The following is a 23385-nucleotide window of genomic DNA, read 5'->3' as shown; positions in this document are numbered from 1 at the left end:
CCAGCCTCCTCCCCAGTGTTAGGAAACAATCTGAGAAAAGATGCCCCTCGTGAGTTTTTGGCAGTGACACAAAGAAGAGGTGGTAGTATTTCTTTCGGAAAAGACCTGTGCTCTTGCTTCCTTCATCCTTCCAGCCGCCTGGGACTTGGGCTCTTGGTCAATTCTGACCCACTGTAGGAGGCTTTGTTTCTGAAGCAGGACACAAGACCCCTGTCTTGGTGGAAGCTGACCTTGCAGGGTACAATCGCATTTGAGATGAACCATGGAGGACCTTGTCAGTGAGTCTGGGTTCTTGGTCCTCTTAGCTCAGGCTACTGTAGGGGCATAATTATTCTTTTTTTAAAAAAATGTGATAAAATACACAATAACAACGAATTTACCATCTTAACCATTTTTAAGTGTACAGTTCAGTAGCATTAAGTACATTTACATTGTTGTGCAATCAATCTCCAGAACTCTTTCCATTTTGCAAAACTGAAACTCTTTTCTCATTAAGTAACAACTCCCTATTCCCCTTCCCTGAGTCCCTGGTAATCACCACTCAACTTTTTGTCTCTATGAGTTTGACTACACTAGATACCTCATACAAGTGAAATCATACAATACTTGTCCTTTTGTGACTGGCTTATTTCACTAAGTGTAATGTCCTCAAGGTTCATCTATGTTGTAGTGTGTGTCAGAATTTTCTCTTTTAAAAGGCTGAGTAACATTCCACTTTATGAATGGACCACTTTTTGCTCGTTCATTCCATAGTCAATGGGCACTTGAGTTGCTTCCACCTTTACGCTACTGTGAATAACGTTGCTGCGAACATGGGTGTTCAAATATCTCTTTGTAACCTTGCCTTAGATTCTTTTGGTATATACTAAGAAGTGTAATTGCTGGATCATATAATAATTCTATGTTTTAATTTCTTGAGGAGCCACCATACTGCTTTCCATAGTAGGTGCACCACTTTACATTCCTACCAATAGTGCACAAGGGCTCAAATTTCTCCACATCCTTGTCAACACTGGTTATTTTCTGGGTTTTTTGTTTTGTTTTGGTTTGGGTGTGAAGTGGTATTTCATTGTGGTTTTGATTTGATTTGCATTTTCCTGGTGATAACTGATATTGAGCATTTTTCCACACACTTGCCAACCATTTGTATATCTTCTCTGGAGAAATGTCAATTCAAGTCCTTTGCCCATTTTTGACTTGGGTTATTTGATTTTTTCATTGTTGTTGAGTTGGAAGAGTTTTTTATACATTCTAGATATTAATCTTTCATATATATATATATATATATATATATATATGCAATTTGCAAATAAATATTTTCCCCATTCCACAGGTTGCCTTTTTGCTCTGTTGACTGTGTCCTTTAATGCACAAAAGCTTTTAATTTTCATGTAGTCTATGTACCTATTTTTACTTTTATTGTCTTGCTTTTGGTGTCATATTCAAGAAATCCCTGCTAAATCCAATGTCAAGCAAACTTTCCTGTTTTCTTCTAGGAGTTTTATAATTTTAACTCTCACATTTAGGTCTGATCCATTTTGAGTTAATTTTTTGTATATGGTGTAATGTGAGGGTCCAATTTCATTCTTTTACATGTGAATATCCAATTTTCCTGGCACCATTTGTTGAAAAGATTGTCCTTTCCCTATTGAATGGTCTTGGCACCTTTGTCAAACATTTGACTCTCTATATAAGAGTTTATTTCTGGGCTTTCTAATTCTATTCCTTGGTCTATAGATCTTTCTTCATGCCACTCCCACACTGTTTTGATCACTGTAGCTTTGTGGTGTGTTTTGAAATCAGGGGGCGTCAGACATCCAACTTTGTTCTACTTTTTAAAGACTGTTTTTTCTATTCAGGGTCCCTCGAAATTCCATATGAATTTTAGGATTGATTTTTCTATATCTGAAAAAACTACCTTTGGAGTTTTGATAGAGATTGCGTTAAATCTGTAGATCTCTTTGGGTGGCATTGATATCTTAACAATATTAAATCTTTGAATTCATGAACCCAGGATGCCTTTCCATTACTTGTATTTTAAATTTTTTCAGCAATGTTTGGCAGTTTTCAATGTACAAGTCTTTCACCTCCTTGTTTAAGTTTATTTCTAAGTATTTTATTCTTTTTGATTGAATAATCTTAAATAACAAAATTTCATTTAGGTTCAGCAAATATTTGGTGACATTCAGGTTTTTCCTGTTTCGTCTCTCCCTTTCTCAGTATATTCTCTTTCAATTTCAATCTTAGATCTCCAAATCTTTCAGTGTTTGAGAAGTACCATACTCTTCACCTCAACATGAATCAGGGCAACCCCTTTAAATAAAAATATAAAGCTCTTTTTTAAAATCTGTTTTGAATAAAACACACTCAAATGTATCATGACACAGTTCTTCATGGGGCTTACTTTCTCAAAAAAATTTAGTGTAAGAAACTGAGATTTTTTTTTTAAATAAAACATAATCGGGGGCTGAGGGAGGGTGTCTTGTGAAATGGCTTTTTTTCTGAGTGATTTTGGTTTGTTCTGTGATCTGACACTGTGCTGTCCATGGACTAAACCTCAAAGCCATCCATGAACACTCTGTATTTGCCTAGCGATGAGGGAGACAAACAGGAATGACCCTGGGAAACATTGTGATGTCATAACAGTAATCCCTGCATATCTGGCCCCTGTGTCCAAGAGGCCCTGAGACAAAAAAATCTGAGTTTCTCTCTGTGCATGAGTGTTTTCACGTCCTTCCACCCAGCACCTGGGAAAATAGACCCTGCTGAGTGGCGGGGCGTCTCTGAGGAGGCTCCAGCTGAACACTGAGTTACTGAGATCTAAGAGAAATTGGAAGAGAATCACCAGCAAGAAGCAATGGCATTCTTGTCTGCATGCAAACGCAGGGTCCAGGTTGACCGCTTCAGGGTTCTGGAGCCCGAGGATGTGAGTACCCACGGGTCACTGGCAGTTGTCAGAAAGAAGGTGGAGGAAACATCTGGTTCCTGGGGTCCACAGGTGTCATGCTCTGTCGATCCAGGCTCGGCTCCAAGGTATCTTTCATCCAGGTAAGCACTCCCTGTCCCATCCTCAGGGGGCTGGGTCACCATGTTCTCCTGGTGGGCTTTCCCCTAGCCTTATAGCACAACTTTAGTATGTATAGTGTAAGCTTTACCACTCTCCCCTCTTCAAGGCCGTGGGCATCTTATAAACAACCAACCAAACGAACAAAAACAGATTGGGAAGCCTCAGGAACCTTAAGTGAGGATACACCTTAAACCTCAGCTTTATTGAAGTATATAGAATTTATCTACAAGAAAATTCGTTCATTTAACATTTAGAGTTTAATGAGTGCGCAATTGTATACAGTCACATAGTCACCATCACAATCAAAGCATAGGACATTTCTATCACCCCCAAAACTTCTTTTTTTGCCCCTTTGTAGTCAATCTCCTTCCCACACCTCTGGCTCCAGTCAACCGCAAATCTGCTTTCTGTCACTATAATTTTGTCTTTCCACAAGTGTAATATAAGTGGAATCATATGGTATGTAATATTTTGTGTATTGTTTATTTTAATTACCATAATATTTTCAGATTCATTCATGTCATAGCATATATTAATGGTTCTTCCTTTTTATTGCTGAGTGATATTCCATTGCATGAACGTATCATCATTTAGCTATTTGTCAATTGATGGGATTTGAGTTTACCTATTTTTTGAAGATTACTGTGAATATTTTAATACGTCTTTTATGAACTTGTTTCCATGTGTCTTGGATAAATACCTAGGGTATTGCTTAGCCAAGTGTGCATTTAACCTTGTAAATCATTGCTAAACTGTTTTCCAAGGTGGCCGCACGATTCTACTGAGGCTACTTTTCAAATAAAGGGTGGGGTTGGGAGAGGGAGGCAGAGGTACTTTGAGGCTCTAGATGCAGAAGTTAGTCCTAGGCATTCATATGTTTATTCTTCACAACAAGCTTATGAAATAGATACTACTATTCTCATTTCACAGATGAGGAATTCGAGACTTACAGAGAGGTCCTTTCCCAAAGTCACACACCTAACAAATGTAAAAGTTAGGATTTGAGCCCAGAGGCCTTCATGCCAATGCCTAGTGGCTTTACCCCTGCCCTCTCCTGCTGTTCTTCCCATTGGCCAGCCTGGCACCTTGGAAATGCTGCTGTATTGTCATTCTCTATGCTACTCTTACCTCCGTCCTTGCTATGCCAAGACACAGCACCTCTTCAAGGTGGCATATGACTCCTTTTTTTTCAGAGGAAGCAGTTAAAGATCAGAGAGGTAAAGCCAACAGCTTGCCTATAGAATTGCTGAGATTGGAATCTAGGTTTTCCTATTTCAGGTGCTTTCTGCCAGAGCACAATGCCCCTTGCTACATTTAAAGTTTCCAATTCTGACCACCTTTTGGTTCACCCTTCTCTTTCCTCTGTAAGAACACCCTTTACTTTCCTCCACCTTCCTCCGCCCCAGGCCAAATACAGTGAACCTGGAAGAACCGGGGGGGGGGTGGCAGTCCCCAGCTTGGCAGGTGTGGGGACTGGGAGGTAAGAATGCCAACTCTAGGGCCCATGTGGTCAGTGTGCCAAAGAAGAGAAGCAAGAAACACGCCATTTTCTTTCTCAGGCCTGCTTCTCATCCAAGAGGTTGGTGATAGGGTTAAGGGGTACACCTGGCCAGGTCAAGGGTACAGGCCTGTTCTAGTCCTACCTAGTCTACTTCCCTCAACTTGAGAGATCAGGATAGAGCCCCAGAGGATAAGAGACACCTCCAGCCTGTGCCTTAGCAAAAGTAGGAGGACTCAGGAGACATGGGCGAAGGCTGTCCCAGAAAGTTTATTGAAGAAGCAGCCTTATATCACATCTATTGCTGCCCTTCCCTATTGTCCAGGAGCCCCTGGCTGGGAGGCTGGTCATCTCTCCACAGGCCCCCTGCATTTGAGGTGTGTGTGTGTGTGTGTGTGTGTGTGTGTGTGTGTGTGAGGAGAGAGAGAGAGAGGAAGGGGGGGGGAGGTATGCAGGGAAGCGTGAAGAACCCCCAATGCATACACAGACACACACGTACTTTGAACTGTGAGATGCAGCTCCAGCCTGAGGGAGGGCAGGACTTGGTCAAGAACATAGCGACCTGGCCGAGGGGGAGGTGGGAACTCCTCCGCTTGGCCTTTACAGTTTTCGAAGTGCCTTTATCTCTGATCCCCAGGCAGGCAGCTCAGGAGTCACTGTTTTCCATTTCACAGCCCAGAGACTGGTCTTCTCTACCTGTCCTTTCTGCTTTGGTTGCCTCTCTCTGAAGCTGGTGCTGGGACAGGGCTGGACCCGAGTTGGAGGTGCTGGAGATATCTTCTTCAGTAACTACAGCTTAGGATAATTGGCCCTGCTCACCAACCACCCCACTCCCAGCCCGCCCCTATCTCCATGGAGCAAAGAGCTTCAGCCTCACCCTTGAACACTGCCTACTCTATGCAAGTTCTCCCACCCAGCTGCTGCCATCCCTCTACTTATCCACAATTTCTTCTCTCTCTCTGCTTCAAGATTCAGGGTTTTGGAAATCCAGTTCTTCAGTAGCCCACCAGGGAGTCTCTCTGGCATGCAATGCATGAGATCAAGAAGCGTTTACTGAGCACTCTCAAACCCAGTACCAAAGTGAACGTGATTAAAGAAGTTCACAGTCTGGGGAGGGGAGCTGGCAGGGTAGACAAGTAAGCAAATGATGACAGGTGCTATGAGAAGGGCTCTGGGGAGAGCTTCTAACTCTATCTGGCCTAGGAGCAAGTGCTATTCTGCTGCCCTTGTAAGAGTTTTGCCAAACCAGGAGAAAGGAACAAGTGTACAGGCTGGAGGGAGGAAAGAAGCTAGTGCATCCAGAGCATGGAAAGAAGCTACCTGTGAGTAGCTCAGAACCCAGGGTGAGGGAAGGGAAGAGGTGCATCGAGAAGTGGCTGAAGAGTAGGTGGGATTGAAGTCTGAAGGGCCTGTTACTCATCTAAGAAGTCCGAACTCTTCAACAGAGTTAATATGTGTGTATGTGTAATGATATATGATTATACACATATGTATTGGTATCACGTAAAACAGCTGCTTTTAGATGCTGGAATATTAACAAACATAAGAAGGAAAAGGTCATGTTAAAGTAATCCTATTTATCATCATTTATCCGATCTGCTCATGTGTAATTGTCACGCAGCACAAAGAATATTACACATATTCTTCTATGTGTCAAAGTTGTCGTCGTCGTCGTTTTAAATTACGCACTGATTTCTCTTCCTGAAGTTGTTTTCCTTCTTTTTCGGTTTTTCTTTTCCTTTCTTTTTAGTGTATTAATAGTCCCCTGCTCCAAACCTCAAAAAGTGGAAGGAACTTTGTCCTGAAATATTTCCTTTGACTAAGTGTCAAGAGAGTTCTGGGAAAGGTGCTGTGACAGCACGAAGGCCACCTCAGCTGTCAGCTGGATTTGCAAATTGCAGTTTCTGTACCAGAGTCGGTGAAATTTCTTTTTCCCTTATAGTATCTCAACTTTACTCAGCCAACCTTATGTACCCAATAATAGCTAAATTAAGTGACATCCGCTAAAGTTTTATCTAGGGAAGTTTTCCCTCTGGGTTTTCCCTTTTTGGAGAAAAAGGGTGAGACACAGAGAAGGGTCCCGGGACTACGCTTCCCAGCGGCCTCCGCTAGGGAAAACTACTCCAACTTCCCTTACAGGGGTGGGCCGCCAGCATCTTGGCCCTGCCCATTCTTGGCGCCATATTTAGAACTACAACTCCCAGCAGCATCCACGCGCGGGACTCTTCAAAGAGGGTTTCCCAGCAGCCTCCCCACACTCCCTGGCGCCCTCCGCCCTCCCCACCCCCTGTCACGTGACGCGTCCCCGCCTACCGACGTGCAGAGGAGGGCGGCGGGCGGTGGCCAGGGGCGGGGAGGCCGTAGGGGGCGGGCCCTGGAGGGGGCGGAGCGGGGCCCGGGAGCCGAGCAGCCTGGCAACGGCGGTGGCGCCCGGAGCCCAAGGTGGGTGCGTGCTTGCGGCTGTCCTGGCATTTAGCCGGGCGCTGCGGGGACCCATGGTGGGGGTGCCGGGAGGAAGATGTTGGGACTCCCCACGCCAGCGGGTCCCGCGGGGCTTCGCAGCACCCGCGAGGGTGGGTGGGTTCGCTGGAGCGCCTTGGCTGTCTCCGCCGGCCGGGTTGAGGCCGGGGAGCCGCAGGCAGGTGCCTCTAGTTTCCCGGTTCTCCCCACCCAAGGTCCCGGGCCCGTGGCGGGCGAAGGTCGGGTCGGGAATCAGGGCTGGCGGGCCGGGGGGTGGGGGAGGGGGCGTCACGGCCGCTGCCCGGACTTCACTTCCCGGTCCCGGGGCGGTAAGCGGGCCGGGCGACAGCCCTGCCTCCCCGGCGACGCGCCTGGGCTGGTCCTCGCCTTGGCTCTCCGCGCGGGGTGGGTGCCCGCCGCATCCCCGTGGGTCCTGCGGAGCGGCCGCAGCCCGTCATTGGCCACGAAGCCTCGATTGGCGCTCTCGGCCAGTGTTTCTGTGTCACACACGGGAGGTTTATCTGTTTTTGCAACAGTTAAGGGAACATCTGAAAGGGAACGGTTAGTTCCCTGATACGCAGTCGGAAGTATGCAGAGGCAGGAGCAAGCGCTTTTTGCCGGGTTGCCTCCCTTAACTTTCTTTTGCTGCACTCAGGAAGTGAAAACTAATTTTAGTTTTTGCCTAAGCAAAGATGAAATGAATCTGCTGCAAAAATTGCATTATGGAGCTTTTTAGACGCATACAAAGTATGAGGCGAAGTGGATTGTAGCTGGTTTTGAAACAGATATACTAAACCTTCACAAGAATAGAATCATGGCATATTAGAATTGACTGGGACCTCGAAGTTCATATAGTTCATTTTTATTTCCCGCATGGCGAAACCGAGGCCCCGAGAGGGCAACTAATGTGACCCAGGCTTCCGGGCAACTTAATGGCAAAGCTAATATCATAAGTCGGGTCTCTAGGGGATATCTTGGTGGCTGTCTAGCCTGGGTACTTTTTCTTATTATTATAGCTCAGTTTTTGTTCCTCGTAAAGTATCCACCTTAGAGTCTTGAGACTGAGCCAGAGAATTTACTGTAGTTGAAACTGTTATGAATTTCTTTTACCAGTTGAATAAGACAATCAGGCTTGTTAATTTGTAGACACATTTTGCTTTCATCCAGCGTATATTTTAGGCATGATTACTTATTCACCAGATTCGACTCTGAATGACTTTTGGCCGTTTTATGAAATCAAATCTACCCTTGAGAGATTCCACACCATGGAGTAGATTCAAACCATTGGTGCTGCCTCCTGAGGTGCTTGAAAGTGGAGAACATTCATTGGGGCTTTTAGATTCTAGTATAGTTATTAAATGATCGGTCTCCTTACCTTAAAGTTCTAACACATTTATCAAGTTGTCAGTACTTTCATTCATTCATTCAATCCAGAATGCCGGTGGTCCGCCCAGTGTCCCACACGCTGGGAAGACAGCAGACAGCACCACTGGTGAGGTTCCTGCCTCACAGAGCTAATGTGTGGGGAAGCAGACAATAAAAATAAACAAACAATGCTATATTTTCTAGTGGAGATGAGCAGTATGAAGAAATAAAGAGCTCTGTAACTGTATAACAATAAAACAGGCTAGCATGAATGAGAGTTACTTGGGCATTACTTTGAATTGCTACTTTTCGACTATCAACTGCTGCTTCATTGTAGCAAATCGAAAAGTAAATCTGAAGCAAAGAGATTCTATGCACTCCATCACTTCTCCAGCCATTACCTTTTGGATAAGTTCATTACAGTCTCATTTTTACTTGCGTTTCCCCCCTTACATGCAAACAGTAAGTAGTTTCAAACACCTAAAGAGATGGGCTTCAAATCTCTTGTTATTTCAGTCGTTACTTCACTTTAACTAGAAGACTCTGCTGAGGTCTTATGGGTTGTTGCCAGTGTCTGCTGGCCAGGCTGCCTTACACAAGGATTTCTTTTCCTGCACACTGGTTTGTACTGGGAACCTATTATCTGAAATGCTTGTCAATCTTCGTGTTGTGTGGTTTGTAAAGAAACAAGTTCGTTTTGAAATTACAGGCATACCTCGGAGAAATTGCGGTTTCAGTCGCAGACCACCGCAATAAAGTGAGTATCGCAATAAAGCGAGTTGACATCTTTTTGCTGGTGGAGGGTCTTGCTTTCAGTTTGTGAAAAACACAACATCTGTGAGGTGCGATAAAGTGAAGCACAGTGAAATCAGGATCCCCGTAGCTCTAAAAAAGCACTCAACTTCTTAAGAAGGAGAGTTCCAATAAAATGGCATTAATGATCGCTTACTATAAAAGTCCATCTGTTGAGTACGTTTTCAGTTCTCTCATATTCTGTATATTCGATGTTTTCAAAGCAAATGTTTTCACTTGTACAGGTTCTGAAAAATGATTAAAGTTACATAAAATACTCCAGTATTCTTTGTTCCAAAGTGAAAGGAAGGTTAACAAAATGTAGTTACTTTTAAAACCACTGAAAGAACATGTGGTTCTTGCTCTTATTGAGGGCTCCAAAATAAGAAGAAAAGCAGAGTCTCTTCGGGGCTTAGTAGGTGACATTTTGAACTGGTGGCCAAAGGATTTCAAAGGCCAGAGTTTCTTGTTATTTCTAAAGTTTTTTTTTTAATTTTCTAAAAGAATAAGAGGTTGTTTTCATTATTCTTTAGTAATTTCCCTTCCCTGTTTCTGACTTCTTTGAAGTTCTGCTTTCTTTATTTTCTAGTTTCTCAGTTCATTATTCCTTTTTGGCAGATGAGGGGACAGGGGCCTTCATTTGCTTATAAGCTGTTGACTCTGGATTTGAATCTTGGCGCTAATATTACCTGTGTGACTTCAGGCGAGTCACTTACCTCTGTGCCTCAGTTTCCTTATTTGTAAATGAAAATAATAATGGTACCTTCCTCAGAGGGTTGTTGGCAGGACTGAGTGATAATCTGTCAAGTGCTTAGAATAGCATCTTAAATATAATAGGTACTCAAGAAAAGTTGAGCTTAAATTACATGGAACTCCCTTCTTTTGACTTGAACTACATGGAACTGCATTCTTTTCTTTGAAGGAAAAGAAATGATTCCAGACATGTTTTCATAAACTTTTGGAAATCCAGTAAGCCTGATTTTCTAGACGTTTCTCTTTTCATTATTGACTCGAGCTTTTAGTTTTAGGTGATGTTGGCAGAAGTGTTCGCAGTTCTTGCAGTGCTAAGTTCCCTTTACTGTTTGGACTCAGAGTTACTTGAAGCCGTATTTTGTTTGTTTCTACAGACAAGAATAGAGCAAGAGAGGCCTTCTTCCAATTCTTTTGCTTTAAAAGCAAAAAGACACAGAGAGACCCAGTTGGAGGTACTCAAGCAAGAGCCCAGTTGCCATCCTGTAGTTGGAGGATAGTTTTTTCATGTTAAATGTTTACAATGTATTTTTCCACAGGAGACCCAGGACAGTCTTATCTTTTTTCTTTTTAAGAATGAGGCAAGTATCTCTTTGGAAAGCTGGCATCCTGTACTAGTGTTTTCTTTGTCTCTCTATCGGAAGGATAAAGAGTGGGAAAGAGCCTTGTGTCTGTGTGAGGTGGAAGAAAGCTTCCCGAGTTTGGGTTCCAGAAGCCAGGTTCAAGTCCCAGTTCTGCCCCTTCTTAACTTTATGACACGGGACAAATCATTTTACCTCGCTGCGGCGGGTCTTCCATTTGTAAGACAGAGCTAAGAACACCTGCCCTACCAAACTCCCAGCGCTCTTCAGAAAGTCAGATGTGCATCAGCAGCCTTTGAAGACCATGCAGCGTTACTGTCATTGCAGTCATTTGTTATATAAGCCGTCACTGTTTGGAGAACTTATGTTAGAGGGCAGTGTCCTTCCTGTTCTTGGTCCATCTCCCCCACAGCTGTAGGTATGGCCTCTGCCTCCTCGCTCTCCCTCTTCTGTCAGCCCTGAGATATAGAAGCGTTTTATTGTCTCTCTCAAATGGACCTGAAGCCATTGGTACACCTTCCGAGCTTCCATTTTCTTTATTACTGAAACGATAGTACCGTGTAACCAACAATCACGGGGCGATGGCAAGGCAATCTCTCCACTGCCTCTTTCTGCAGTGTCTCAGAATAGAAGTCATTCCTTTTCGCATATCAGCACCTTATCTTAGCTCCTCAGTGCAGCTTGAAGCCCTGCCAGGTTCCTCCATCTATACTAGACTGGGTGCTCGCACTCTGGGGCTTGGGACGAGAAGAAATCCAGGGACTCGATTGCTCTCCAGGTCTCCTCTGCCTTCCTTGGTTGAACAGGACAGACTCTTGTTACTTACATTTGTTTCTCAAGATCTTGAAATGACTCCATAAGTAGCTCTTGAAATTTTCTTGTACTTACATTAGTTAAGTATTGTGTTTCTTGACTCTTTGTCTTGATATGTAACACCTGCGTACTTCAGTATTCATTTTTTTTCATCTTCCAAGCTTGTAATAAAGACGGCTGAGGTTGGACACATTGTCTGGGCAGGTGAAACCTGACATGGCCCTCTTCGTGCTGGAGACATTTAGGAAACATTCTTTGACTTGAACTGGACAAGGGAGGCTAGTTTAGAATTTTTTGGATGTGTTCGTTTCAACAAATTCTGTTGTCTGTCTAGGGATCATATTCCCTGACTGCAAGATGAAACAACTGAGCTCATGCTTAGCCTTTCTTTCCGTGGTCAATTAGCAAATGAATAAGAAAGTTCTTTGAGTCCAGTGCTGGGAGAGGTCTCACACATTGCTTTCCCACTCTTTTCTTCCTAGCCTCTGGATTTTTGGATTATTGTCATGAGCAGTTTGTGTTTAGATTCGTTTTTGCTTTGCTTGTTGATATGTTGGGGGTGAGAAGGGCTAAGGGGAGTTGAAGGCTAATAATTGAAAGTGAAAAGAAAAGTAACTTGTTTGTAATTCCTCCTGCTCAGATTCACTTGCCTGCAGACCTTGACAACACAGTGATGGCTTTTCTTTTAGTTTGTGATCATTGTTATATGTTGCTATCACGTCCTTGAGCTTTTTGTGAGAAGGGAACAGTTTCCCAGAGCTTCTTACAGTGGTCGGGACTGCTACATCAGTCCTGCTGTCCCCTTAGTGGGAGCTCTAGAGGCACAGGTGGGTCCTGAAGGGGATTTTTAGCATCAGGTAGTGATGCTTGCAGTGCCCTTGGCTGACCTTTACGTTCCTTTATGGTCCTGGGATAATTTAGGTGGGGACTGAAGAAAACGGGGACTGTGCTGTCAGGGTTCATTTCAGCAGGGCTGAAATTGGCCTGAGCTGTTTTACTGAAATCAGAAATGTCGCTGCACAGCAGTGACTCCGCAGCCATGACATGTCGGTACTGTTTGTGGGTCACAGTGAGAAGGAAGACCCCAGGAGGGTACTGCCCTTGACACTGGTTATGTGGCAGGCAGGATGTAAAAAACCCCAGTCAAGATTCCATTTTGAGTCTATGGCCACACCACCCTGAACAAGCCCCATCTCTTCCGATCTCGGAAGCTAAGCAGGGTCGAGCCTGGTTAGTACTTGGATGGGAGACCACCTAGGAAGACCAGGTGCTGTAGGTGTAAAAAATAAGGGATCGTAAGCTGACAAGGTCCTTGCAGTCTGTGAGGTCAACCAATGGTTGCCTCACCAAAAAAAAAAAAAAAAAAAAAAAAAGATTCCATTTTGAGCTCCCTGGTTCTGAAGTGTTCCTTGCACACATCAGTGGTTCTGATCTGTGAGAGTGTGTGTGAGTCCCTACTGCCCATCACAGAGAGAGGGCCATGGAGCTGACAGTCACCTCTTTGTCGCTCTCGCTGTGACACATAATAACTGATTTTTGAAAGTTGAGGCTGACTGTAACCCTGCCAGCCATTTCCTTTCTTCACTATTATCATCTCTAAGACAACATGATCATTCCTCCGGAGGTTCCCGTCACTTCTATGCCACCAAACAGTTTTCCCCTGTTGATAGAATATCCTGAAGCCCCTGCTCCTCCTCAGCTCCTGAGAGTTTAGGAGACATGCAGAGTCTTAGCACCGCCAGAATCTACATTTGAATAAGACCACCGCCCCCCCAGATGGTCTGTATGTAAATGAAGGTTAGGGAAAGCTGGGCTAAGTAACAGTTCACTTCCTGGCTTCCTGAGGGACCATGCTGTCCATTACAAAGAGAATTAATTCCATCCACCTGTGTAATCGGTTCTCCAGGTAGTCACATTAAAAAGTAAAGAAACGGATGAAATCAATTTTAATAATAGATTTTGATTTCACTCAGTATATCAAAAATATAATTTCAACATGTAATCAGTATAACAATTAGCATGTCTCTCCCTTTCCTGTACTAAGTTGTTGAGATCCCGGGTGTAGTTTACGTTCCCTGCACCCCTCATTTCGGGGTAGCCCTATTTCACATGTTAAAGAGCTGCTGGCCGAGTGGCCCCAGTGTTGGGCAGCGCAGCTTGAAGAGATACATTGTGGCCTTGAATTGCTGCCGGTGGCAGCAGATTCGCTGTCAGAGCCACTGCCACCTCGGTAAAATCTCGCGTTAACGTTCGATGTAACCTGGGCCAAGCCCTCTGCCCAGTGCTCTGACAGACATCTCATTTGAATCCTCACGGCATCCCCACAGAGTTCCAGAGAGTTCTTTTCTCCGTTTCGGTTTGGTAAGCCGCCTTCGTAGTCACCATTGGTATATGTGTGAAATGCGAGCTTTTTTCTTGGAGTCATCTTCAAAGAAAGGAACACCTTCTCGGGCTCCTCAGAGAGGGCTGGAGTCCCTCAATGGAAGTTTCCTTGGGCTGGAAAACCCCATAGATTGCCACGTTGGCTGGTCGTCAGCATCTCCTAGGGAGGTTTAAAGACCTGCTACCCAGGTCCTACCCACAGACCCTCAGGATTTTTTGATCTGGGGGAGATGAGACATCTGTGTTTTTAAAGTGCTCTGGGTGATTCCGGCCTGCAGCCGGCTGCAGAGCAGCTGTGTCCCCAACCCTAGTGTCCTGCGAATCACCTGGGCTTGATCGAAATGCACATTCACAGTCAGTGGGTCAGTGGCCACAGAACCCGCCTCGGGTGAGCAAGGTCCTTGGTGATGCCAGTGTGCTACTTTGACTCACACTTTGACTTTGCGCAGCCTGCCCATCAGAATCACCTGAGGGCGTGGCCCGACAGACAGGTTCCCTGGCAGCTGTCTGGACTTTCTGATTCAGTAGGTTTGAGGTGGGGCCCAGGATCTGTGTTTGAGAGAACGCAATGTTTTCCATATTTCGCCATAAAGTATTATGTTTACTTTAGGTTCTGTGTAGGCGATTTCTATGGCAAAGTTTTTTGTTTGTTTGTTTTTGTTTTTTGGCATAGATGTTGAATTTTATCCACCCCCTTTTCTGCCTTTATGGATGTATATATACAGATATATATATCCCTCTCTTTAAACCTGTTAATGCATGAGCTATTAGAAGGGATTTTCTAATATAATTTTGCAGCATTAACGAGGTTTGCATTGCTGGCCTGAAACCAATGTATTTCTTACGGCTGGATTCGTTTGGTAATATTTTCTTCAGGATTTTTACATCTGTATTTATGAGATTTGGCTTTAATTTTCATTTCCTGTGCTGTCTTTGTCTAGTTTAGTATCATTTTGCTAGCCTTGTAAACTGAGTTGGGAGTACTGGATTCCTTTTTTTTTTTTTTTTTTTTTGTCTCTTGAAGTTTGTGTAAGATTGGAGTTACCTGTTCCCTGAATGTTTGTTTAGCAGAACGTCCCTAGAGCCACCTCGGCCTGGTGTTTGCTTTGGGAAGATTTTAAGCTACTAGTTAATATCTGCCATATCTGTAGTTACGTCTGTCTTTTCATCCTTAAATCTTGATATTGTTCATTTGTGTCTCTTTCTTTCTTGATCAGTCTTACCACAGGTTTGTCAGTTGTGGTTATGCAGTATGAGGTTTGTCAGTATGCGGAAATGAATGAGCATAATTATATTCTCAAGGGTTTTTTTTTGAAATTAATTTTTAGTGAGTAAAAACTGCATGTGATTTTAAAGTCAAATTTATATCAAGGTATATTCAGAGAAGCTTTACTTCCATCCCTGTCTCCTGCCAGGTGTGCTGCCCCGCATCATCAGTATTATTAGTTTTTAGTTCATTCTATGTTTCTTTTGCAAATTTGAGCAAGCAAGCAAGCACACACACACTTGCATTTCCTCCTTACACCAAAAAAGCATACTACGTACACTGTTCAGCCTCTTGGGGTTTTTTTTCTGCTTAAAATATATCCTGGAAATAGTCACTCTTCATTTTCTCTTTCCGTCTTTGGATTCGTTCTGCTGTTTGGATGTTTCAAAACATAGTATTTTTATCATTCTAATATATTTCCATTGTGATTATTTAATTCACTTGTGAGTTTGTTCAGAAGTCTACTTTTAAATTTACAGATGCATTTGCTGGATATTTTTAAAACTGACTTCTAACTTAACTGCATTATGGTCAAAGAAAGTGGTCTGAATACTAGTAGTTCTTTGAAATGTGTTTAGGGTGGGTTTATATGGTATTTCATAGTTTTCTTCTTTTACTTACCAGAGTGCTTTTTGTATTCATCCACATTGTCTCATGTATCAGCAGTCGGTGACTTTCTGTTGCTGAGTCGTATTCTGCAGTGTGGCTGTAACATAATTTGTCCACATCCATGAACATTTGAGTTGATTCCATTTTATGGCCATTATGAGTAGAGCCACTATGTACATTTGCTTATAGGTCTTTATTTAGACTCATGATTTCATTTGTCTTCTGTAAATATGTAGGTGTGGCATTGCTGGGCCATATGCTTAGTGTATGTTTAACTTTACAAGAAACTGTCAAACTATTTTCCGAAGAAGCTGCGCCATTTTGCATTCTCACTGGCCATGTCGTCTCAGCACTTGTTATCGCCTGTCTTGTTAAATCGCAGCCATTGTGGTTTTAGTTTTCATATTTCTAATGACTAATGATGGTTGACATGTCTTCATGTGCTTATTGGCCATTCCTATATCTTTTTTGGTCAAGTGTCTACTCAAATCTTTTGCCTGTTTCTCATTGGATTCTCTGTGTTGTTATTAAGTTACAGGAGGTCTTTATATATTTTGGATACAAGATCTATATCAGATATGTGATTTGCAAGTCCCTTCTCCCAAACTGTGGCTTACTCTTTCATTTTCTTAACTATGCCTTTGAAAGAGGAAACTTTTTTCATTTTGATAAAATCCAGTTTATCATTTTTTTTTCCTTTTATGGTTTATGCTTCCTAACGTTAAGTTCACAAAGATTTCCTGTATGTCTCCTTCTGTGGCTTTTGCATTTTTAGCTTTTGTGTTTAGCTCTGTCGTGGCACTTAGACCCTAGGGAGGCCCCCTGATCTGCAGCCCTCAGTGCTCACACCCGTGTAATCCCCTTTCCTTGAGTTTACAGATTTGTGAGACCTTGAGCAGAGGATCCAGCTAAGCCGTGCTTAGACTTCTGACCCTGGGAAACTGTGAGATAATTAATGTGTACTGTGTTTAGCTACTGAGTTTGTTATGCGGCAGTATAAAACTAATACTTCTATGCTTCATTTCAAGTTATTTTTGTGCATCGTGTGAAGTAAGGGTCAAGATTCACTGATTTTTTCATACGAATATCAAATTGTTCCAGCATAATTTGTGGAAAAGACTATCCTCTCCCCATTGAATCACCTTGGTACTTTTGTTAGAAATCAGTTGACCATTGCTAAGACTTCCAAAACATGGGCCTAATTCTGGACTCTGTTCTGTTCCATTGATCTACATGCCTGTCCTTATCTCGGTACCACACTGTCTTGATTCCGGAGGCATAGTAAATCTAGAAATTGGGTAGTGGAAACACTCCAACTTTGTTTTGGTTTTCTTTTTCTTCAAGATTATTTTGGCTTTTCTTGGTTCTTTCTCTTTCCGTACAAAATTCGGAATCATCTGGTCAATTTCTGTGACAGAGCCCATTTGGGTTTGGTAGAGATTGCATTGAATCTATAGATCAATATTGACGTCATAACAATATTGAGCCTTCTGATCCTTGAGCATGATGTGTATTTCCACGTATTTAGGTCTTTCATTTCTCTCAGCAGTGTTTTATAATGTTTAATATATGGCTCTTGTACACATTTTATTAAATGTATCCTTAAATATTTCATTTTTTACATTATGAGAATGATATTTTTATACTTTAATGTCTATTTGCTTATGGTTAACAATACAAACGCAATCTTTATGTCGGCCTTGGGTATCATGCAACATTACTAAATTTACTTATTTGTTCTAATAGTTTTCTGTATTATTTTTAGGATTTTTTACATACGTGATCATGCCAGGCACAAATACAATTTTACTTCTTCCAATATGTTGTACCTTTTATTTCTTTTTGTTGCCTTATTAAACTTCCAGGATCTCTGATCGTGAATGCAAGCAATACGAGCATCATTACATTGTTTCCACACTTACTGGGAAAGCGTTCCATCTTTCACCATTAAGTATGATGTTAGCTGTAGGTTTCCTTGACTATTTCTGGTTTGCTGAGAGGTTTTTTTTTAAAAAAAATTATGATTAGATGTTGAATTTTGTTTGTAGAAGCCATGTCTAAGATACCGTCTTTAGGAAGATGGTCTATCTCATGAATAGCCCTGTTGGGAATTCTTGTTATTCTTCTGTGGAGCAACATATATTGCTCCTTCAAAAGCCATGGAGATTGTCTGTGTCGGATTCATATGTGTCATTGTTATAGTACTGGAATTTCTTCATCTTCTCTTTTGTTGCCATTCTTTTCACACTGGTTTTGGTTCCTCTTCATCTTTTTACTTTTTAAAATTTTTGCCTTTTAGATTATTTCTTTCACACCTATGAAAACTTCCTCTCTGCTAACAGTGTCAAGTTCTAGAAGTATGTCTGAGTTTGTGTGTGCGTGTGTGTTCATTTGGTTCTCTCCCTTTCTTCTATAGCAGAGATGCGTGGCCACTTATAATCATGGCTGGAATAATAGTTAACTGCTCCAGGTAGGAAGATACGCATTGTCCATACTCTGGGTCACTGCAAGTCTTACTCTTTCTGAATCTCCAAGGCTTCAAATGAAGCCAGTCTTTGGAGAATCCCTTTGGACACTCCTCTAACTACTATGGCAAACTGCCCGTTGGGCAGGCTACTACTCTTGCTGCTGATCTCTGTACTTCAAGTTCAACCTGCTCTTGTAAATTAGGACTAATTAAGATGTATCAAGCCCAGCATTTTCAACAATTGGGAGACTCTAGGCAACATTCGAGAACCTCACTTGCCGCTTTTTAATTCTGGCCCATAAAGAGAAGTAACAGGAAGCTCCAGATTAGAATTTTTCCAGCCCACTTTTGGAACTCTTCCTTGGAATTGCCTAAAAAGACCATGTCACCTTTTAAAAAATATCCTCAGTGGTGTCAAATCTTTGAGTGAGGACTTGGCATTTGGCTTTAGGCCAAAATAATTTTGAGGTCCATCTATTAAATAGAGTGGGCACTCATGCCGTGGGAAGTATTGTTTTTCATTTAAAAATTAAGATATGGTAAAATTCATGAGATGGAGTCTTATGTGGTTTTAACTCTAAAGGCAGTTTCAAAAGAATTGAAAGAATACTTGGAATAGCGACAGTGTTGCTGGAATAAACGTACACCATCTAAAGAGACTACATTGAAGAATAACTCATCTGGCTACATCTGGGTGATAGCCATTTTAATAGAGGCCTCATTACATCATAGTTGTGCTTCATGGCGTACTTATTCTATTTTCATCCATTAGTAAAAAAAAATTCCTTCTTTTTAATATAGTTTGAAAAACTCTTCCATGACACAAAGTAATATTGCAGTGGACAAACAAGAAGGAATGTACTGGTTCATTGCCTCATAGACATGGATTTGGGGAAAAAGGTCACTTTTTGTTTACTTGTCTTTAAAACGAAGGCTAGAGTTCTTTGTGACTATCTGATTTTGTGACATAGGGATGGAATTTTTAAAAACACCCTTTTTTACTCAGCTGTGTAAGCAAGAAGCATAATACCCTTGTTTTTTGTTTGATCATCTATTAGAGAATCAGAGCAAAAACTATCTGTTACTGGGTCAGAGGATCAGACTGACTAGGTTTGAATTCTAACATCGACAGTTCTTATATAGTTAGTTGCCTTTTGAGGTTGTTGGGGGGATTGAAAGAATTCTGTGTTTGAAACAATGCCTGGCACATAGTAGATTAGTAAATGGAAGCCACGATCATTATACATGAATAGATGTTCTGTGTTGCCTTAAATGTATAGTATCACCTGTATTATTGTCTTTGTTATTATTTAACTTATACCTATTCATATTCTTTATCACTATTTAACTTCTTATTTATTCGTTTCCTCAACTCAGTTGCCAGCTCCTTGAAGACCTATCTCAATTGTGTTTTTAAGAATTTCCCACCATGGTCCAGAGTGGTTGCCCAGTATACATTTACTGATTTTTTTTCCTCTGTGGAAACAGGATTAAACAATTATGTATGCCGAGTAAGAGCATCTCAGAAATGATTGGCCTGATGTCATTTTATTATTTCTTCTAAGAAGCTATATTAATATTTCAGTGCTGGTTAATGGATGTTCAGTAAATGTTTATAGATGGATTGACAAACTAAATTGTTTTAAGTGTACCCATATGTTGACATGACCATTTCATAGATTGTTAATTTCTGTAGTTAACCTCTCGTCTCTGTGGTGCATTGGCTTGTGTCCCCCAGAAAGATATGTTGATAGGCCTGGCCCCCAGTACCTTGGAACGTGACCTTACTTGGAAATAGGGTCATTGCAGATATCATTAGTCGAGGTCATAGTGGAGTAGGATAGGCCCTTAATACGATATGATTGGTGTCCTTAGAGGAGAACACCACGTAGAAACACAAGAAGAGGGCCAGCCATGTGACAACAGACAGAGATTGAGATGCTACAGTTATAATCACCGGAAGCTGGAAGAGGCAGGAAGGACCCTCCCCTTAAGCATTCAGGAGAGCATGGCCCTGCTGACACCCTGATTTCAGAGTTGTAGCCTCCAGAACTGAGGGAGAAGAAATTTCTGTTGTAAGCCATCTACTTTGTGGCCCTTGGTTACAGCAGCCCCGGGAAACTCAGACACCGCTCATTCATTATTTTCTGTTTTCCCTCCTTGCTGCACAAATTAAGAGTGTTGACAACCTGGGATTTCATTTCATCTCAAATGGTTGATTTGCCTACATTTTCATCCATCAGTCATCTCCATATAATTTTACTGCCAAATCAGACAGAAGTAATGGAAAATCTGGCACAAAAATACTTTTGCAGTTTTTCCACGTGTGCCGGGAACACGAGACATTTACAAGATCGTTCATAACAGCACTGTTTGTAATAGTGAAACCTGGAACCAGTTCAAATGATCACTGAGAAGAGAATGGAAAACAAAGTGTGGAACAATGGACTACTATGCAGCAGTGAAAATGAGCCGAGCGCAACTCCACACATCCACATTTATGGCTCTCATATCAACACTGTGTGAGAAAAGCAAGGGGCGGAAGAACGTGTAATGATCCCAGTTATACGTCCACGTTCAAAACGACACACAATCAACATAATATTTAGGGATGTGTACTACATATGTAGGGTATTATACAGATATGCAAAGGAGTTATAAACACACAACTCAGCCTTAGAGAGGGAGGCTGGGAGTGCCTTTAATGGCCGCAAACCGCTGTTTCTGAAGTCATGGAAGTTGACGAGGATGTTACTGTATTCATTTATTTATCGGCTGAGCACTCAAGCTGCTCTGTGCTGGTGCCACAACGTGAAGCAGCCCTTGCCCTTAGGAAGCTCAGAGCTAACAGAGAGACCGAACATCAATGGATAAGTGCAGCACAGCATGAGAAGTGAAAATGTTAGAAATTTGTGCAACATACAGAGAAGGGATGTGTCTCTGCGTGTGTGTGCATGCGCACATGTGCACGAGGAGGTCAGGAAAAGCTTCCTGTGTTTCGGAAGCAGGCGAATGAGGACCCCACACCAACAAAGCTCCTGCTTACCCTCCTGGTGAAAGTACCTGGAGGAATTGGCCCGAGTGACAGGTTATCATCTCCAGACTTTTCTTCTCTATTTTTCTAGAAACTGCACATCCACTCTTTAGTTTCTTTCTGTTCCTCTTCCTCCACCACTAATTCCTGTTGAAAGAATCTTTGTCAGTAATGCCCAGTTTGAGGTCTTTGGAAAATAAGATATTTTGAACTGGCACCTTCATTACTATTATACCTATGACCTTTTACATATATTTACTCTTACCATCAATGATTACCATTTAACTTTTGCTTAAGGTACTTTTTACTTTTAAATTTAAAATGTACTTTTTGGGAACCGTTTCTCACAGGGGAAAATAGTTCAACAAAATACAGTTTTGTCATGAGCAGATCAGCTGGGTTTATGAGTTTGGGAATTGGCGGGTGGATGTGGAACTTGATCTTGTTCCTATTTTAAAACTTTGTTTACTGGCAGGTATCTGACGGTTATAAAAATCCATTGGTGGATTTAAAGATCTGATTAAATGTATGTAATATCATTACTAAGTAGCCTTTTCACAGTAAAAATAAGGTAACCTGATGGTAGTTGACTTTTCTAAGTTTATTTAGCATACCAATTTCAGTTTATGAAACATTTCTATAGTTACCCTGGTCCATGGCCACAGCTCATGCTGCAAAAGCCAATCAGCTGTCTTGAAGATATGCCATTTGTCTGGAGGGGACCAAGTAATAGGGTGAATGGATCAGCTCAAATCCATCACTAACCACTGGAAAAAGTGATTCAAAATGTACTCTCTACTGGGTCTGAATTATATTGTTTTTAGCTAGAAGTCTTTGCAACTTTTAAAGATGTAGAAGTAAGTGTATCGTGATCATTAAAATGAATAATAAGTATCAAAATGATTCAAAGAGGGATTTTCTAAATGAAATCCTACTTAATATTTCATAATTTCCAAAGAACAATCATCAAAACAAATCCCCTTTAGCCCTAAGGTTTGATATGACTGAGACAAGTTGAGAAGCTCTAATGCATATGCGTCGCATATGTCTATTTGGTCAGTAAGCCACTTACTGTGATGGGGGATACTGTTTTGGAATAAGTACAGTTAGACTGACTCTAAGAAGCCTCTAGTGTATTTCTAGACTCTTGAGCCAGAATAGAAGGTAATGAGGCAAGGAGTCAGGTGTTTTATTTTTTTAATTCGAGTAGGTTTGCTTTGAGGATCGATAGCTTTAATGCTGTTCAGAGCCTTGCCAAGATGATCTGGGTCATCTTAGAAAATGTGTCTGCAGAATGGCTAGGCAGTGTTAGGTATCATGTGTTTTATGAAGAATCCAGCCAAATCTATTAGTGCCTGTTTAAGGAATGACTTAGAGTTCATCAAAACATCTCCTGTGGCAGGAGGGGACCTGGTGTTAGAGAGCCTCTGTTTTGTCATCTGCTGTGCCAACATTTTACATGGTCCTCATCACGACTCCATGAGGTAGGGCATATCATGCCCATTTCATAGATAAGGAACTACAGTTTGTGCAGGGTTGCGTGACTATGGTTATTAATCAGGTGACAAAATTGGAATTTGAAACCCCAAATCGTCTGAATACAGAACCCCCTCCTTTTTGTAATTACATCGCAGTCTTGCCGCTGGTCATAGTGCATTTTTACAAGGTATGAACTATGAATGGTGGGGTTAAGAGCTTATGTTTTCGTTTAAAAGGACATGATTTGTATTTACTTTGGCTGAAGAAAGTTCACTTGGAAATAATTTAATAGTCTAAGGCAGAGGGTGACAGCCCGTTTTTGTAAATAAAGTGTAACTGGAATACAGCTACACCCCTCATTTCCATATTGCCTATGGCCACTTCCATGCTACAGTAGAGTTCAGTAGCTACAACAGAGTCTGTGTGGCCCACAAAGCCTAAAATATTTACCATCTGCCCCTTCACAGAAAAAGTTTACCAAACCCTGTTCAAAGGAAAATGTGTAGAAATTAAATAAACTCCTAGTTTTGCAGATCATCGTTTGTTTTCATGTGGGTTTAGCCAGTGCAGAAGGTGAATTGATCGTGTTCCGGGCTCAAAATGGCAGGGATGTGAATATTTCTTTTTTGTTCTGAGAGCAGTTTGGCTGAGGACATCTCAAGGCATCTTGTTCATTTTCTTGCCTCCTAGGTGGCCTACACTCAGAACAACTTTAGTGCAAAAGTCAGAATAAGTTAATTTAGCAAATCCTGTGTTTACAGGTACTCCAGGTATAGAACTCTGCTGGTAGTTCTCAGGGTGGCAGTGTGTGTGTGTGTGTG

General features: G+C 42.0%; 1 protein-coding gene and 1 pseudogene across 1 annotated transcript in view; both read left to right on the top strand.

Moving 5' to 3' along the window:
* The first annotated feature begins 6939 nt into the window (after positions 1-6939).
* The window catches only part of MTM1 (myotubularin 1), a 90746-nt gene continuing 74300 nt past the window's right edge, over positions 6940-23385 (top strand). Inside the window, exon 1 of the mRNA XM_039867590.1 lies at positions 6940-7007. The gene's annotated coding sequence lies outside the window, so the exon portion shown is untranslated. The remainder of the gene's footprint in view (positions 7008-23385) is intronic.
* On the top strand, positions 12487-12605 carry LOC120606401 (uncharacterized; annotated as a pseudogene).

The sequence above is a fragment of the Pteropus medius genome, unplaced genomic scaffold (genome assembly GCF_902729225.1).
Source record: "Pteropus medius unplaced genomic scaffold, Ma_sr-lr_union100, whole genome shotgun sequence".
Lineage (NCBI taxonomy): Eukaryota > Metazoa > Chordata > Mammalia > Chiroptera > Pteropodidae > Pteropus > Pteropus medius.
This window is presented reverse-complemented; position numbering and strand designations above follow the sequence as displayed.